Genomic DNA, 5,152 nt, shown 5'->3' with positions numbered 1-5,152 from the left:
AGGACCTGTTCCTAACGACCCTTTAAAGCTATCATTCGACACCCTAAGCGGTTTCGATGTGGTCGGTGGCGACTCCACACCCAATTATTTCAAGTAGAAGCCCAATTTCGAGGTCCATCCAAAAGACAGTTCCGACAGCTTGACGACTCCGCTGGGGACAGGTAAGTGAGTCATGCCAAAATTAATTTTCGGTTGTCTTTTTATGCGAAAATGGTAAATTTAAATTTATTTATTCAATTCCAATTATTTATCTTCGATTATTTTTCAAATAAATAGTTGTACTGACGTTTTTTAATGATTTCAGAGTTTTTCAAATTGTCATCTCTAAGCTCTAAACCCGAGCTCCGAACCCGTTTTAAGTGGGGGTGAAAGCGACGCATTCGTGTGAATTTATTCACCGCATATGCCTAGCAAGTAGCCTTCGGGATTCATATACCTTACATCTTCGTGTGAATTTATTCACCGCACAGACATAAGGGAATGTGTCCTATCGAGTTTAACTTAGTCCATGCATGCTTGTAATAGGCTTAGGACTAAGGGTCTGGCAAGCCCAAGGGGGCACCAGCAAGGAGAACTCAGGTACCCTTTTAGAACTTAAACCGGGAGACTAGAGGGAATTATAGCCCACCCAAAACCTCATTTCAAACCCTAGGCTGCTTCAAGATTATTTCCTGCTTTATTTTCTATTCCAAAGTATGTGAACTAGACAAATATGCGGTTAGGATTTGTTTGAAATTAGTATGTGGGATAGAGATCATGTCCGGGTAGGAATAATAAGCATATGGGGTAGATATCATGTGGGGTAGGATTTTTTTGTTCATTTTTATTGTTTTGATTTACCTCGCTAGCTCTTTTTATTTTTATTTTTATTTTTTTTATTCTCTTTCATTTTATTTTCATCACTTGCATCATTTAAAAGAGGTGTTGATCTACCAAAAACGTGTTTGTTAAACATGAATAATCTGCATTAATGGACAAAGGGGTTGTAATACAAGAGATGAAAATGCAGAGGGCAATCTACAAGGTGACTATGCGTCATATTCAATCCAGAAGACGTGGTGCCCACAATTGAAGAGTATATCACTCTGCTTCATTATAAAGGACTCAGGATGAACCGGATCTACATCAAGCACAATGAAAGTCTATCTTTGAATAACTGACTGGCAAAGGTTGCAGGGGCAAGATGAGAAAAATTTTACTGACCCAGACGCTCATTTCGAAAACTACGAGAAAAAGATGGCGAAACCCTAGCTGAGCTGAATGTCATTGCTGACGAATTCAAGAAGCAAGTTTCGGATAGTTTCTATTAATGGAGGGCTCCAATGGTATTGTCGTTAGGAAACAAACTCAGCAGAGAGCGAAAGCCGGAGGTACAATCCTTCGAGATTTTTTTTGGGGCAAACAACTCGTCATTTGCACGGTTCATCCAGATAAGCCAGAGCGGTTCGACAGGTTATTCAACCGGTGACAGACGAAGGTAGAAGACTAGTCAACATATCAGAAGCTGTCAGGATATTTTTGTCTCTTAAAAGATAAAACACTTTTGTCCCCAATAAGGATTATTTCTAATAACAAACACATTTTTGGATCAATGCGTCGAACATTGCATACATCATGCATTCCTGCATATTTCGCATTACTTTTCTCTTTTTTATTACATTCACATGTCTAATAAAAAGGATAACATTTCGATCCTATGACATATAAGAAGCTTTGCCAACAGTTGTTGACGCGCATGTGGTGTCATCCTATCCAGAGAAATCCATGAAGCCCCCGTACCCCAGGTAGTATGATGAGAACGCTAATTGCGAATATTATAGCAGTGTCCCAGGGAGCACTATCGAGAACTACTCCACATTCAAGAGAATCGTACAGGAAAATACATAACAAGAATTGGATCGACTTCAACAACTTGGGGACATCCAAGTGAGGAATATCATTTCATCATTTGAGGCATTCTGTTTGACTTTGTTTTTTTCCATTTTTTCTCAAGTTTTTGTAAGAACATTTTAATCAAATTTATGTTACTTTAATGATGACGAGAAATAAATCACATTTGCAAACTTGTAATTCTTTGAATATCAACTGAATTAAGAAACTCTATAAATGGTTCAAAGTTACGAATCCCTGACAAAGTAACATGATTTAAAACAAGGACTTTGACATTATCCAGAATATACCCTCAAACACCGTACCCTGCTCTTACAATTAACCAATACAACCTTTTCCTTTCATAAGGTACGGACAACATGGGGCATCATTTGCATATGACAATTACTATGTTTTTTTTATTTAAGATGTTCAATGACGATGATGATCTTTACAAATGAAAGAGTCGAGTAGGTGAATCTAGTTTAGGTCAATTGCTTGAAAAAGATGAAATTTTTGACTTTCAACAAACACCTAGGCTATAACAGGTTCTTCTTGACAATCTTAAGAAATTAAATCCGTAAAGCTGAGCTATTCCACTAAGGCAATTGGTTATAGAGGAAACTTGAAAGCCCTGGTCTTATGAGTAGATTACGTTCAAACCATGACATTGCTCGGACACTTGGCAATTCGGTGTTTGCTCAACTGATCTTGTCAGGATGAAGACTCTGTGATGAAATGAACCCTTCAGTGAACTTGATAAAACTGATTATAATGTTAAGTGGTCCCTCTAAAGCAATTGGTTAAACGCCTTGGCTTTATGGATCCAACTTGCCAGATAACGGCAAACTAAATCAAATTTATCTAAGCAAGAAATTTTCGGTAATGTTGGACTAAGGGAGTTAAGGAACACCTGTTATAGTCGACTACACACGAGCACTCAAAAGTTTCATTTTTAGACTGATATTTATGCACTACCTTTGTTAGAGGAGCTTACAAAACTTGAACAAATGGAAGATTTCAGAGAACTGAAATAGAGGGTCTAGTGATTGATAATGCTAGTTGCGTCATTTTGTCCGCACCCAAATGAAATGCCAAAGCATATTTCGATATTTTAAAAAAATGACATTTTGAGTTACCAAAACCTTAGAAAGGAGGCCAACCTAAAGCCAACTCATCCATTTGAACATTTGTCAAAGATTTGTAACAATGAAAGCATTAAAAGATCTCTTGATTCCTTTGATATTCTTTGAACTCACATTTACAATTTGATTCAATTGCGAACAATATTTTACAACATTTTTATCATTTCTCTCTCCTAAAACAAGAAAAAGGAGAAAAACATTTTCAAGCAGAACAGTCTCAGATATGAAAGGTCTGTAAATCCAAAGCTCGGGAAGCAAATGTGGCATGATCCATTCCAAGGACCAGATTGACAGGCCAAACTCGAGACTCCATCCAAGAAATAACACATAATTCATTCATGTTGCATGCATCTTAGACATACTTAGGTGCATCACATTCATCATTTTGGCATACATGATTTTTTTTCAGCATTTAGAATCAAGTTTCAACTTCAGGATGAAGGATACTCGATTCACAAGCTCCTTTGAAGAACGATGGTGGTTGCTTAACTCAGTAGTGAGAAGCTACACCTCAACCGACTTGACATATCTACAGATCTCAAAACCAATTTCAGATAGGTTCGAGAACCAATTCAGACCAAATCCAGTTCAACAACTCAACAAAGAACAACATATTTCAAGTTAATGTCTTCAAGCCAGATTTCAATTCCACGACGGAAGATATTCAGCTGACAGAATTCATCAGTGGGCTTTCCCGTAAAAGGGGAGTCATTCAAAGATCGTCTCATTTGGTTCAGACTCGCTCAGAGGAACCACCTGAAGAACTACGACCGGCTTAGACCTGTGAAGAGAAGCCATTTTTTTAAGACAACATTTGCAATATAGCTCAAGACAAGAAGGGCTATTTGCCAACCAAAGACCTTCAAGTTCGACTACGCTCAGCTCCAAGACACATCATTTGCAACATAGCTTAAGTCGAGAAGAGCTATCTACCAAAGACCCCCGAGTTCGATTACACTCAGGTTCGAGGGCATATCATTCACAGCATAACTCAAGTCTAGAAGGGTTATCTGTCACCAAAGACCTTCGAGTTCGACTACGCTTAGCTCCAAGGCATATCATTTACAGCACAACTTAAGTCTAGAAGGGTTGTCTGCCAACAAAAGACCTCTGAGTTCGATTACGCTCAGCTCAACGACACATCATTTGCAGCATAGCTTAAGTCGAGAAGAGCTATCTGCCAAAGACCCCTGAGTTCGATTACACTCAACTTCGAGGGCATATCATTCACAGTATAACTCAAGTCTAGAAGGGTTATCTGTCACCAAAGACCTTCGAGTTCGACTACGCTCAGCTCCAAGGCATATCATTTGCAGTACAACTTAAGTCTAGAAGGGTTGTCTTCCAACAAAAGACCTTTGAGTTTGACTACGCTCAGCTCAACGGCACATCATTTGCAGCATAGCTTAAGTCGAGAAGGGCTATCTGCCAAAGACCCCCGAGTTCGATTACACTCAGCTTCGAGGGCATATCATTTACAGCATAACTCAAGGCTAGGAGGGTTATCTGTCACCAAAGACCTTCGAGTTCGACTACGCTCAGCTCCAAGGCACATCATTTACAACATAGCCCAAAGCAAGAAGCGCTATGTGTCAATAAAATTATCGAGTTCGATTCCATTCAGCTCGATCACACATCATTCACTACTGTCCCGCTACAATCGAGGCTTTCAAGTCGAGAAGAAGACCTGGGTTAGTCATGCCTTAGTGACAAGCAACCATTTTCAAGCAGCATAGCTTAAGTCAAGAAAAGCTATATGTCAACGAAGATTTCTGAGTTCGATTTCGATCCAAGGTCTTTAAACCGAGAAGAAGACCGAAGTGGACTACAAAAGCTACATTCCGATTCAAATTCTGAACAATGACTATCATTTCAAGATGGGCTCGACTTCACGACGGAGGAGCCATCTGCAACTCAATTCAACAGGGAGTTATTCTTAATTGAAATATTAGTAACTATTTTTCAACTCCACCGAACGAAAATTTGTGTCTTTTTATCTTTATCCTATTTTTCGTTCCACGAAAAATGACAAAGAGGGGCAGCTGTAGACACTAAATTTCGTCTCATTATAATATTTAATATAAAGCATATTATATATTATGTGTTATATTATTTATTTATTGTTTTATTACATATTT

Source organism: Hibiscus syriacus, unplaced genomic scaffold (genome assembly GCF_006381635.1).
Source record: "Hibiscus syriacus cultivar Baekdansim isolate YM2019G1 unplaced genomic scaffold, ASM638163v2 tig00111388_pilon, whole genome shotgun sequence".
NCBI lineage: Eukaryota > Viridiplantae > Streptophyta > Magnoliopsida > Malvales > Malvaceae > Hibiscus > Hibiscus syriacus.
Note: the sequence above shows the minus strand (reverse complement) of the source record.